This window comes from Spermophilus citellus (assembly GCF_964194105.1).
Source record: "Spermophilus citellus genome assembly, chromosome: 9".
In the NCBI taxonomy this organism is placed as follows: domain Eukaryota; kingdom Metazoa; phylum Chordata; class Mammalia; order Rodentia; family Sciuridae; genus Spermophilus; species Spermophilus citellus.
The window spans coordinates 83,476,864-83,491,250 of NC_138191.1; positions in this window are offsets into that span (position 1 = coordinate 83,476,864).

Below are 14,387 nucleotides of genomic sequence, written 5' to 3' on the forward strand. Positions count from 1 at the left end.
GATCTCAGAGAGGCCATGGGTCTCATGCAGAAGTGAGAGGAATTGATTTGTCCCAAACTCTGCACTTTTTGTCACCTGACCCACAAAGTGGCAGGACATCTCATCAAACCTCTTACAAAAACAGATCTGTTTTAAACCATAGCTCCACGGAAGACCCAGACACTTTCCTTTTTTCTCACAGCCCACTGACCTACATCTTGTTTGCCCAATTCAATTTAACCCTTTTTCAGTTCAGCTTTCCCTAGTTGTCCATGGTGGGTTATATTTCCATAGTAAGATCTGATTATACTTGGTCCTTCTCCTCTGGCATCATTTGCTTGACAATTTTCCAACTTGATGGCCTATAAGATCCATGAGTGTGAAGCCATATGTGACTTCTGCCGACTAGCGCATCCCCAATGTCTACCACCATGTCCAAACTTAGTAGTGCTGAATGAACACGTGTTAATTAAGCCATGTTTTATAGAGGAAATTAAGACTCAGAAAGGTTAAGACTCTTCCCAGGGCACAGACCTAGTAAGGCACAGAACTGATTGAAACCTACCTTTGCCTAAAAACCCTGCTCTTATCACCATAAACCCAGAACACAGCCCTGTACTCTGCTTCATGACTATAATCTTACACCAAGGGAGAGCACATGCCTGACAAATCTTAAGTCAGATTTTGTTCTTAAATTAAAATCATCAACCAACATTTTTCCACTGGTAAAAAACAAGAAGTAAGGGTTGGGGAATGTGCTCAGTGACAGAGCTTTTGCCTGACATGCATGAGCATCTGGGTTTAATCCCCAGCACCACCAAAAAAAAAAAAAAAAAAAAAAAAAAAAAGGAAAGAACTAAATATATTATCAGAATTGCAATACCCTATTGATGGAGAGAAACTGATCATTTCATGGCTGACTTTGTCACAACTGAAGCAGAAAAGCTTCTTGGGACCTCAGATCCCAGTAACAGACCAAACAATTTTTTGGAAGCATCAGAAAAAAAAAATTCCTTCTTACATCTCTAGAATGCAGCAGGAGAAGATGGTGTCTCCATAGGACTTGGAAATTCTACACAAGGACTGGCAGGAATCTGGAGAGGCCATGGCATAGGACACAACAGGAAGGAGGAGGCAGGTTCTAATCCTGAAGTATACAGTAGATACCAAATGGGCCCCTAACCTGGAGAGAGATATTCTACAGAGTTTTGCTACCTAGTGATTGAACCCAGGAGTGCTTTACCACTGAGCCACATCCCCAATCTCTTTTTATTTTATTTTATTTTATTATTTTATTTTGAGACAGGGAATCACTAAGTTGCTGGAGAGTCTTACAAATTTGCTGAAACTGGTCTCAAGCATATGATTCCCCTGCCTCTGTTTCCTGAGTTACTGAGATTATAGATAGGTCTGGGCTATGGCACATGGCTTATTATATCTATTTTTTGCTTTTGTGTTTGTGCAAAGTTTTCCCCTCTTAAACATAATCCTTGAGAACAGAGACATTTTTGTTTTGTTTTGTATTATCTTCTCAGCACTTTGAAGTAGTGTCTGTTTGAAGGCACTTTTTTTTTTGTCTCTCACTCTTTTTTCGTTGTTTTATATATATATATATATATATATATATATATATATATATATATATATGTATATGTATATATATGACAGTAGAGTGTACTTTAACAAATTATACATACATGGAGTATCACTTGTTCTAATTAGGATCTCATTTTATATGATGTGGAGTTTCACTGGTTGTGTATTCGTATATGAATGTAGGAAAGTTATGTCTGATTAATTCTACTGTCTTTCCTATTCCCCTCCCCCCTCCCTTCCCTTCATTCCCCTTTGTCTAATTCAATGAACTTTTATTCTTCCCTCCCCCTTCCCTTATATGTGTGTTTGCATCCGCATATCAGAGAGAACACTCTATCTTTGGGCTTTGGTGATTGGCTTATTTCACTCAGCATGATAGTCTCCAGTTCCATCCATTTACTGGCAAATGCTATAATTTCATTCTTCTTTCTGATAAGCCCTTAATTAATGTGGATTAGATGATTGAATGAACAGACGATCCTGTCTGTTTCTGAAGAATCTGAGGGGCTTGGTAAAAATCACAATTGCTTTGGTCCAGCCTAGAGAGGTGAAGTCATCAAATTTAAAGTAGGACCTAAGCATCTGGTTCAATGGTTAATGCTAAGGCCTAAGAGCCAGTTGTTAATAATTCAGGAGTTTTGTGAGCTAGCTACTAAATGTGGTCATTATTTTTAAAATTAGAGTAGATAAATTTACAATTAAATAAATTATATTTAAAGCAAATATACTCAAATCCAAAATACTCAGAATTCATCACTATAATTCCTAATCATTTTACTATATTTATATCAGCCCTGCTCCTGAGTTTTTTGTGTCTTATTTCTGCCCAGTGGAGAAGCTCTATGTGCATGCCACTGCTTGTCCCATCTCCGTGTATCTATGGTATCTTGGTAGCTTGAAGCTGGTCACTAAAGGAGAATCTACAGTACAAACAGAGCTCATTCCTCCTAGAAAGGCCATGTTGAACATTTTCCATCAGGGCACCAGGCATACTAAAGTACAAGACAGACGGAGTGGGAAATAGATTTGCATCAAGTGAGCCACTCCTTAGCTGGGAGACCTGAGTGGTACCTTAAACCTCACTGAGCTTAATTTTCCTTAGCTCTGGACAGAAACTATTTTATTTTCTCCTTCCTGGCCCTCCCTGCCCCTTCCTAACCTAGAGGAATAGAAAATGTAGGTAATGTATTATCACCATGCCTACCTCTTCATGCACACAAGAGGCCTTCAGTAAAGGGGGCCCTGTAGCTGCTCTGCGGAGCTCAAAGGAAGCCTTTTCCCTGAGGGGCGACTCATGTTGAGTTAAGCAGACAAAGGGGAGTGGAAAAAAATGTTATGGTTATTGGGGAAGTCATCCCTGTCAAAAATAGTGGTTAGAAAGAAGTCCAAATGGACAGAGAGAGAATGAGAATGATACTTTGTCATACCCTAGATGGTTCCACTAACTCAAGCAGTTAGCTCCACTAACTCAAACTTTTTGGTGTCAGGACCCCTTTATAGTGTTAAAGATTATTGAGGAGCCCAAAAGGATTTTGTTTTTGTAGGAATATTTCAGTATTTTTATATTAAAATTTAAAACTGTAAAAAAAAAACCCTAAAATATGTATTTATTAGTTTAAAATAATAAACCTATTGTGTGCTAACATAAATAGCATATCTTTTATGAAAAATAAATATGCTTTTCCAAATCAAAAATATTTGGTGAGAAACTGGAGCATGTTTACATTTCTTTGTATTGTAATGTCTTCAGTGTCTGGCTTAATAGAAGACAGCTGAATTCTCATACCTATTTTGTATTCAATTTGTTGCAATATCATACATCACATAATCTCAGGAAATGCTATTGTACACCCATGAGGGAATAAAAATGGATAAAAACAAATGATGTCTTTGTATTATTATGAAAATATTTTGATCTCAGACACCCTGATGGGGAATCCAATGGGTCCTCAGCCCACACGTTTGAAAACCTCTCATGTGCTGCATAAACTTCAAGTGTGCAGAGAAAAAATTTATGGATTGGAGAGATGAGGCTGGGGGAAGAAGCAGGGGCCAAGAATGGCATGGACAGAGTTCAGAGAGCCACCGAGGGTTTGAAAAACCAGTGGGTGATAAAGTCACGGTTCCATTTTGAAAAGATTGTGGACTATACTGAGGACAATAGATCAGACAAGACAGAAGAAGATAGGAGGGTGATTCCCTAGTGTTGGGTTTGGGCAGCTCAGTGAGTGGTGGAGACATAAGAGGAAGAACAGGTGGGGGAGGGTACAGGAAATAATTAACTCCACTCTATACATGCAGGAAGGATTTTCCAGCCGACAGCTGACAGATGGGGCAGAGAACAGGAGAGGTATATGGGCAGGGGATCGTGTGGACCAGGAAACCCAAGCCAAGGCTTAAAGGGACAAATAGATCCGATGGTGCTCACACAGCTTTGAAATGCATTTAATATTTTCAACAGCATAAATGTACGAAGAGTTATCATGGTACCTGGTTCTTGTGGACGCTCAAATAAATTGGTTATTTTTTACCATTTGTTTACTTTTCTCTAATTCTCAAATGAGTTGCAGAGGCAGTCTCTCTGCAGTCTGCTCGCCACAGTTAATGACATTCATTTGGGATAGTACAATGTGTGGGCTTAAAGTGGGCGGCTTAATGCAATTTTCTTCAGGCTTTTGGCCAAGAAAATTAGTAAGGTTGGAAAATGTAAGGTAGCTATTTTGCAATTTGCCACTGAAAAATGAGAACAGTATAAAAACCTGTGAGCAGGATTATTAAATATCCACCCCCACAATACTTCAGGAACAGAACAAATTTGGTGCTGTGCACAGCTACAACACAGGGTCCATCCATAATCACAATGATTAGCATTGGTATTGAGTACATGAGTGACATGGGTATGATTCATAGTCACAGGGTGCCCAAGAGAGGGAAATGGTCAATAAAGTCTCCATATAACTATTGTCATACTCTGCTCTGGGTACAACAGAATACCATTAAACTGGACGGCTTATAAACCCCAGAAATTTATTTCTCACATTTCTGAAGGCTGGGAAGTCTAAGATCAAGACCCTGGCAGATTTCATGCCTGCTTCCTGGCTCTTACGTTACCATTTTCTGCTGTTTTATCAGAAGAAAGGGCTTGGGAGCTCTCTGGGTTCTCTGTTAGGAGGAAACTAATCTCATTCTCTAGGGCTTCACTCTTGTGACCTAATCACCTCCTAAAGGCTATACCTCAAATTATCATCACTTGGGGGATTAGATTTCAACATATGAATTTGAGAGGAAGACAAGCATTCAGTCCATAGTAACTGCCATTCGTGTGTACTGTGCTAATTTTTTTTTCTTTGTTACCAAAATACCTGACAAGAACAACTTAGAGAAGGAAAAGTTTATCTGGGCTCATGATTTCAGGAGTTCATTCCATGGTTGGCCAACTTCATTGCTGTGGGCTTAAGGTAAACCAGAAATCAGGGTGGAAGGGTGGGGTAGAAGAAATCTGTTTATGTCGTGGCTGTTGGGAAGCAGAGAGCAAGAGAGGACCCAGGGACAAGATAAAGGACAAAGATATACCTCCAGTGACCTACTTCTTTCATCCACGCCCTGCCTATTTACAGTTCCCACCCATTCAAATTATTAATCCATTAATGGATTAATCCACTAATGAGGTTACATCCCCCATGATTTAATCATTGTCTAAAATCCCCAACTCTGAACTTTGCTGTATTGGGGACAGTGCTTTCAAACATGAGCTGGGGAAGGGAGACTTTAAAGGACCAAACCATAACCTATACATTTATTCAACAATCATCTATTAAGTACCCAACTAGAGACAAAGCAAATGTTAGGTCCCATGGAAATTGTAAAGTAAAAGGAGACAAGGGGGTCCTACCATGAAGGGATTTACAGTCACCAACACAAATAGGGAACCTATCTTGAGCTCTTAAATTGTGTCAGATCCTGTTCTAAGCATGGTACACATATTAGCTCTTTTGATCTTTACAAAAATATATACAGTTTATATTATAACTACAATTTTCATTCTACACATGGAAAACCTAAAGTAATGAGGGGTAAGAGTACCCTAAGGGTACTCTTCTGTTAGGGAGAGAAGTAAAAGTGTCTGAGAAGATGATGGATATGCCCTAGGCCTTCTGATGGTGGTCCAGTAAGGAGCATAAGAAGACACAGAGGCTTGAAGAGTGGGAACCTCTGATACTGGTCAAGGACAGAGGCAATATGTGGAGAGATGAAATAGAAGTCTGGAGCCAGCTTAACCCAGAGTCAGTGCTTCACAAATATCTGTTGAATGGGAATTTGAAAAGAAATGACTAAAAAACTATACAGATAGTACACCAGGATCAGACTGCCAAAGGCTGGAAGCTCAGGTTAAGGAGTTTAGCTGTTATTTACATATGCAGTAAGGAGCCAGAAAATCTTTTAAGGCAAAGAATAATATAGTGAAAGGAGTGGGTCAGAAATATTGACATGGCAGACAATGTAGTAGAAGAATTGAAGGAGAGAGAGGGCTGAAGATGTAGCTCAGTGGTAGAACACTTGCATGCATAAGGACCTGGGTTCAATCCCCAGTGGCAGGGGCTGGGGGTGGGTTGCAGGGAGAAGAGGAAAAAAGAAGGAGAATATGCAGTGAGGAGGTTTTTGTAGTTCAAAGAGATAAGAGTTTGTTGTTGTTGTTGTTGTTGTTTGTTTTAGTTGTCAATGAACCTTTATTTATTTATTTATATGCAGTCCTGAGATTCAAACCCAGTGCCTCATACACGCTAGGCAAGTGTTCTACCACCGAGTTACAACCCCAGCCCTCAGTGTTGGTTTTTGTTTCTGCAGAAGATATTCCAACTGTTTTCCTCATTATAAATCAGCACATGCTCCCTATAGGAAATTTGGGAAGTACAGAAAAGTATAAAGATGAAAAACATCCATAAGACCAATATAGAAAAGCACTAGTAACTATTTACTTATTTTCAGTTATTTTTCTAGGCATAATTTCACTAGATAGATTGAGAAATAAAGAACGGATGGAAGGAATGAAGGAAGGGAGAGAGGGAGGGTAGGAGGGAAAAATTGACAAAATTGGAATTATATTGCTTGTACTTTGAGACCCAAGGTTTTCCCCATCTTTGTTCATTTGGGTAATGTTTTTCCCTTGCCATTAAATATTTCATTAGGCAATCACATATTCTGTTGGTTGAGATATGATGTAAACAATTTTCAGATGGTTGGATATTTCCTTTCATTCCCATTTTGTTTTCATCATTGCAAATAGTGTTTCAGGGAACAACCTGTACACCATCCTTAGCCCTGTTCAACTCCTAAAATTGAAATTACTGAGTGAAAGGGTAGGAGCATTTTTAAACCTCTTGATTTGTATTTCCAAATTGCTTTCTGGAAAGACTGCAGTAATTTGCATATCCACCGGCCCTCGGCAAAAATTGTACCAGTGGATTGCACATTTTTGTGTCAGCATGCGAGTTTCTATCCCTGAGTGGTGTGGGTTATGCCAGACCACAGTTTCATATTGTATTTCAAATATTTTGACTTGGATTATGTATCAGATCAGGACACTTCTTTCTTGAAGGCAGATTTACTCAGTAACTCCTGAGGAATTGGATGAGTAACCATTTATGTTGTGGGAGTGGAGACCAAGGGTGACGTCATTCTGTTCACTGCCTGACCAAAAAGAATGCAACTCCGAAAAGGCTCTTCAAAGAAATGGGAGGACCTCGTTTTTAGATACCTTAATGTTAAGTCAGCTTCAAAAATCAAGCCTGATTATCCTGAATTCTTATCCTTTCTCTATCTCTCCCTGATAAGCTAGGACTTGACCAATTTACTTTTCATTAACACTTCTACCAGAGTTCTGGAAAAAGAAAGAAAAAAAGAAAGAAAATCAAAGCTACCTAGGCTTCTTTTCTGATTGGCAGGAGGATAAAAGTAGAAAGAAGTGAACAGCTTAATATCCCCTATTCTCTTTGATCCTCAAATCACAGAAAAGTGAAAGGTTATCTTAGAAATGATTGGGAAGGTTTTTCTTTCAATCACAAAAGATGCCTGATTTTCTGGCTCTGGATATTATATATACCATCTTTTAGAACTTTCAACATGTAAAAGGTCTCTCATTTCTCCAAGAGATTCCCCTGTCTCTTCCTCATCACATGTCCTGTTTGCTCATCTGTTTGATGAGCAGGATGGAGTGAATTCAATTACTGTCAACTGTAACCCCAACAATTCTTTGAGTCTAGCATCTTAGTCCAGGATGAATGTGTATAGGAAACACTTGAGGCGTGGAGAATCCTCTCTCTTTGCAATTTTCTATAGCAAACTAGTTCCTTCCATCTACATCTATTCTATGAGCTTTACAAACATAATCCCATCAGGTCCTCATAAAAACAGCACTGCTTGAAGTTCCATAATGAACAGATTAGGGAACTGAGGCCCGAGAAGTTTAAGTAAATTGGCCAATCTCTCTCAGATACATAGCTAGCAGGTAACAGAGATGGGTTTCAAACCAGGCCATCCTAGCCCCAGAGGAAATGCTCTCGACCACCATGCACTATGTTTTCTGCTAATACAGGCTTTCTCATGTTCTGGGTGGTTTAAATCCTGCCTTCCTACTTTTCAGTACAGACACCTCACTTTCCTGAGATCTGGAAACTGGTAACACAATAACAAACTGATAACATAATAACACACTTCACTGTGGTGATGTGAAACACAAGTAACATATTGTTTGTAAAAGAACTTGGTTAATGCACATAACCTCGACTTTAGGCAGATTTGCTTACTCTCTGTCTCAGTTTGCATATCTGTCAAACAGGACCATACCATCCATTTCAGGAGAATGTTGTGAAAACTCAACATGGAAAATACTCAGAATAGTATATGGCAGGAAGTACTCCTTAAGTGTTGTTTGTTATAATATACATGTTAGATTATTATAACATTATGTTAGGATTTATCATATTATAATTATATGCCAGGCATTGTGCAAAGCATTGGAGAAACTGGATGAAACAAGACAAGTGGGCTCCTCCCCTCAGATCTAGTGGAGGGAAATATTTTGAACGAATAATAACAAATGATAAGAGTTTGGAGTGTTAGGACAGGAGTAGCAGGTCACTCTAGAGCACCCAATATACGGCACCAGCCAGAGATAAGGATCACTAAATCTTTCACAAGAAAATAATTTTATTTTTTAAGTACTGGGGATTGAACACAGGAGTATTCTGCCACTGAGCTACATCCTCAGGCCAATTTATTTTTTTATTTTGCAATAGGGCATTGCTAAGTTGCCCAGGCTGACCTCCTTGGACTTGTGATCTTCCTGCCTCAGCCTCCCGAGTCACTGGGTTTACAAGCGTGAGCCACTGTGCGCAGCTAAGAGATAATTTAGCAGACACTGAAATCTCCATTTCTCTCAGGATTTTCTCCCTTGCTGTCCCTGCTGCCTCCTCTCTGTCCTTCACCTTGGCCATCCAATTTGTGAACAAGACTTCTAGGCTCTGACTTCAAAATATCCCCCACTTCTCTTCAATCAGGATGGTCCTGGCATCCGTGTGAACTTACAAGAAGATCAACACTTCTGGGATCCAGAGAGCCAGGAAGGGCATGAGGCAAGGTCATGTTGGCAAATAAATAGGGCCAGAGCTTGCTGGATCCTATAAATCATGCTGAAGATTGTGAACTTTTGCAAGGGTTATGGGAAGCTGTCTTCAGGATTAAGCAGCAGGTTCATGTTAGTGTTTTAAAAAGAACCCTCTTTAGCCAATGGTTTAGGGTGGGTATATAATGCCAGAGGATAGGTCCCTGCTGACTCAATCCTAATAAAAACCCTATAGGGCAAGGGCAATTATTTCCAAATTTTTCAAAAAGTGAAGATTCCAAGAGCATAAAAGAGTTGCCAAGGTCGGGATGACTCTATTCTGGTCCGCCCTGGATTGAAGCAGCCATGAACAGAGCAGACAGGGAGGGACGACGCAAGGCCATCACCCAGGTGAGTGAGCTGGACGATGCTGCCTCCGAGCTTCCTCCTGTGTCCTAAGGAGGGAGGGCATTGGGCATAACATCACCAGAGCCTGTCCTTGTCATCCATCTACTTCCTTGTGCAGAAACCATCATTGATCTTGTCTCTTAAACAATTTCTCTGTTTTGTGAATTTTAACAACCTTCTTCAATGTAGGAACTTGTCCACCCGCTGTACCTGACGAAAATTTTAACCTTGGACAAGTAGATATATTAACCATCCATCTGTAAGGCGGTGGGGTCACTCAGGCCGCTGCCTTGCATAGCTTTGGTCAGTCTTTCACCAGTGACTGTTAATTTCACTGTCCTGCTCTGCTTCCGCATCACCCTCTGGGGCTGCTGTGGGGAGGAGGCAGGGTGACGAGGGCTACCAAGGGACTGCTCTGTGTGAGGCTTCAGGCCCAACCGGCCTGATGTCATTCAATCCATACACGACAGCCCTTCCCCGTTGTACTGATTAAGAGATCTAAATCACATTTTCAGATTACAAAAACACCAAACACGTTAGAATCCACATAGATGGTCTCTGTTTTGAACCCCCCCCCCCCCCCCCCCCCCGTGCTGGGTCCAATCTCACAGGCTCTCATATAGTTAGAACCATTTTACAGGTGATTTAGCAGCCAGTTTTTCCACCCAACGACTTCATCTTCCAACAGGACCAGGGTCCTCGGATAGAAGCACAAATATAATTGGGTTTCTCTCCTGCTCAGAAACATTCCCTGGCTCCCCATTGCCTACAGTTTACTGTTCAATAAATAAAAACAATCACACTAGAAGAACAATGATTAAAAAAATGCTACTAAAGCCAAGGAAGGGAAATGGTTCACGATGCTTCTTTCCTACAGGAGTCTTGGTGGGGCCAGGAAAGGCTTCCCAGGGGTGCCTGAGCTGGGTTTGGTGATGGATGGAGGGATTCCTCTAAAATGACAGCTTCGACCTGCACCAAGGCACGGAAGGTAAAAGCCGTGGCTCTGGCTGCCCCCAGGACACGTGACTGCTTGCTATTGCACCATGGAATTGTTCCCTGGGGCTCACAGAGCAGCACAGCAACAAGCAATGATTTGTTACAGCGAGGCTGCCAGGCAGTTTATCTGATGTTAGCGCTCATGTGGACTGCACGATGATTTATGAAACTCAATTTCTCCACTAACACAAGCAAATAGATGTAGTTACACAGTTAGGTGAGGGCTTGGGGAAAGGTGGCCTCTAGAGAGACGGCGGCTGCCCCCCTGCCACCCTGACTCCGCCAACAGGGAAACATTGATTTGGATCAAGACCATGGAAAATAGAGGCACAGGACTGGAGCAGAGAGAGATTCTAGGAGAATTGTTTTTAAAAAAAATTAGCTGCCTTAGGCTTTTCTTTTTTTGTCTCTATATTTAACTTTAGAAATATCTCTTCTCCCTGGGTGAGTTGGCACATGCCTGTAATCCCAGTGGCTTGGGAGGCTGAGGCAGGAGATTCTCAAGTTTGATGCCAGCCTCAGCAACTTAGTGAGACTCTGTCTTAATTTTTTTTAGATGTTGATAGACCTTTATTTTATTCATTTATTTATATGTGCTGCTGAGGATCGAACCCAGTGCCTCACACATGCTAGGCAAGTGGTCTACCACTGAGCCACAACCCCAGCCCTTTGTCTTAAAATTTTAAAAATAGAATTAAAAGGGCTGGGAATGTGGCGGTAAAGTGTCTCTGGGTTCAATCCCCAGAAACCCTTTCCCTAAAAAAAAAAAAAAAAATCTCCTCTCCCATGGGATTCTAAGGAAGGTGAAGCTATGTCCCAAAGAGGTTCAGGACAGGGAAGTCTTCATCTATTCGCTGAGGCATTTCCTGGCGTAGACTTGAATCTAATGGGGCAAAGAAAGTCCTCTTCCCAGTTCTGCTGATTAGGACCAATAAGTCTAAAGAGAGGTTCAATTCAAATCATAGGTAATAATAGAGGCCATTTGTCCAGGCTCAGTCTCAGCATAAAACTCAGCAGGTTAAAGTCAATGGTAGCTGGTGATATATCCTTGAGGAGAGATGTGTCCCAAGCTTACAGTTGCCATATCCCAGGGCCATGTAAAGAACATACTGGGAAACTCAAATTCAAGTCACATGAATCCATTTGTCTGGGATGATGGCCCAGCTACTCACTACAGTAAACCACAGCAGGCTCTAGAAGCCAGTGCAGGAAACAGTTTCAATTCCTGCATCCAGCCAACAGCAGAACTCCCACTGATAAATGCAGCTTAAGGCATCCTAAGCCACCTCCCTCCTGCTGTGCCTCTGTGTGCCTTTATGTCTCCCTAGGAGTGTGTGTGTGTCCATAAGAGTCACTTTCCTATAGGCAGGTTACTGCTGTGGACTCCTAAAAAAAAATTGATATATGCTTACCCTCCAGAGTATTGCCCCTCACTCTCTGTGATCTTTATTTTTGGAGGAAATACTAGCTATGGGGATAAATAAAGGGAAGGCAAATCAGATATTTAAGGCTTTCAGCCTGAGCTTAGAGTCAGAAATTGGAAAACAACAACAACAACAACAACAACAAAAACCCTTCCTGTCTTTTTTCTTGATGTACAAAAGGCACAAATAAGAAAATTGAAACTTTACAAGGTTAAGAAGATCAGTAAACATAGTACAGTATAAAATTTGACATAGAACATTAATTTTACTTGATATGCCAATATTACATTGTTTTGTAACTGAATTTAAACTTTAATATAAATCTATTTATAAGAATTTACTTTAAAATATTTATGGTAATCCACCCTCCTCTTCAAATCCAATGCTATTATGCTAATTTAAACACTTAACATGGCTTTAATTTGAATATTGCAAGAGTCTCCAGCTCCTCTTCCCCTCCACCCAGCAACAAGAAAGTATCTATCCAAGACAAGCACGATCACATCTACCTTGCTAGAATCTGTGGATGGCTGCTTGTGATGTCATTGTGTCCATGTAGTTAAAGTATACTCCCCAGTTATCCAAGGAAATGCTATTCTAGGTATTGTTTGGACGATATTATATGGATTCCATTAAAGTTGCTAATTGGTTGACTTCATATCAAAGAGATTATCCTAGATCTTCAGGGTGGGCCTGATTCCTTCAATTGACAACTTACAAGATCAGAATTGAGGCTTCCCTGATGAAGAAGAAATTGTCCTTGTGGACAATATGGACTTTAGCCCAGGCCTTAAATTTCCAGTCTGATGGCCTGGTTTCAGATTTGGGCTTGTTCAGTCAGTCTCCACATTTGCTCAAGCTAATTTCTTGAAATAAATCTCTTAATATATATCTCTCACTGGTGGTGTTTCTCTGGCTGAGCTGTGATTTATATACTTCTCACCCAGAAAGGGAGTCAAAGTGTAAAAAATGGACTGGCTCAAGGTATTCAAGCAAAAATTTTTAACCACTGGCCACAGAGCTGTACTGACCTGGAATAAACCCCTGGAAGCTAAGCTTAAATATTTTTAAAGATTTTTTTAAAAAGCAACTGAACAGAGATATCAGAGACTGTATAGTGTGAAGGAAACACACTACACAGAATTAGTTCAGAAAATTCACTGAAAAAGAAATAAACAAAAAACAGTCACAACAAATATTCCTAAGAAAATTAGAATCCAGAATTGTTAGAATACTATTTTAAATACCCAGTTATCTACAAAATATTACAAAACATTCAAAGAAATAGGAAAATAGAATCTGTTAATAGGGGGGAAAAACAAATAATAAAATCCTTCTCTGAGGACCCAGATTTTGGACTTTGCAATGACCTCAAAACAGTATTTGTAAATATTTTCAAAAAACTAAAGGAAATTATGATGAAGACTTGAAGTATGGTGACAATTGATTAGAGAATGCCAATAAAAGGAAATTATTTTTAAATGAAAATTCTTAACTTGGAAAGTATAATAATAGAAACTAAAAATTCAAGAGAGAAGGTTCAATGGCAGATTTGAACCCACAGAAGAAAGAAACAGAACTTTGAAGATAGGTCAATAGAATTTAGAAAAAAGGAAGAGAGTTCCTTGTGCATCCAAGCATAAGGGTACTGAGTCTCAGAAAAAGAAGAGAAAGGAAAATCAATTCACAAAAATCAATGGTAAGATGACATAGATGCATGTTCCCCTGTTCATTCCCCTGTAAATGAAATTAAATACCCTAAAAAGAACTCAATGGACAATCATGAAAGGTCTCAGAAAGGTGAAAAGAAGGTGGATTGACTGGGGACCTTGGTTCTTGAGCTGGTTTCCCCGATTTTCTCTAAGCATTGGAGAGGTCTGCAATTTGGAGGGAGAGACTGAATAAGAGAGAGATGGGGGAAATAAGTAGGGAGGAAGAAGAGAAAAAGAGAGGGGGGAGGAGTGAAATGAGGAAGGACACACTTTAATGATGAAACTATGCATCGATAACAGAAAGACATGGCAAATTATTAAAACCTGTGAAAATCAAACAACATACTTGATGGACCTAAGAGAAATTCTTAAAAAAAAAATAAAAACAATAGGAGTTGAAAGAAAATAAGACAACATGTTGAAAATTTATGGGATGCAGTTAAAGCAGTACTGATTGGGAGATTTGTAGCATTCAACAGTAATATTTAAAAAGAAAAAAGATCTCAACCCAATAACCCAAGGTCATATCTCAAGAAACTAGAAATAGAAGAATAAAGTAAGTCCAAAAAGATCAAAAGAAAGAAAACCATAAAGATAAGACTAAAAATAAATGAAATTGTAAAAAAGAAAACAATAAAGGAAATAAATGAAACAAAAAGCCAGTTCTTTGGA